The sequence below is a fragment of the Arachis duranensis genome, chromosome 2, assembly GCF_000817695.3.
Source record: "Arachis duranensis cultivar V14167 chromosome 2, aradu.V14167.gnm2.J7QH, whole genome shotgun sequence".
Lineage (NCBI taxonomy): Eukaryota > Viridiplantae > Streptophyta > Magnoliopsida > Fabales > Fabaceae > Arachis > Arachis duranensis.
In genome coordinates, this window is record NC_029773.3 from 40,219,650 (window position 1) to 40,219,995 (window position 346).

Below are 346 nucleotides of genomic sequence, written 5' to 3' on the forward strand. Positions count from 1 at the left end.
CTCATGAATGCCGCCATCAATCTAGCTTATACCACGAAGATTCTGTTTAAGGAATCCAAGAGATATGCGCCCGGCCTAAGGTAGAACGGAAGTTGTTGTCAGTCACGCGCGTTCATAGGTGAGAATGATGATGAGTGTCACGGATCATCACATTCATCAAAGTGTTGTGCAACGTATATCTTGGAATAAGAATAAAAGAGAATAGAATAGAAAGTAATAGTAATTGTATTGAAACTTGAGGTACAGCAGAGCTCCACACCCTTAATCTATGGTGTGTAGAAACTCCACTGTTGAAAATACATAAGTGAAAGGTTCAGGCATGGCCGAATGGCCAGCCCCCTGAAAC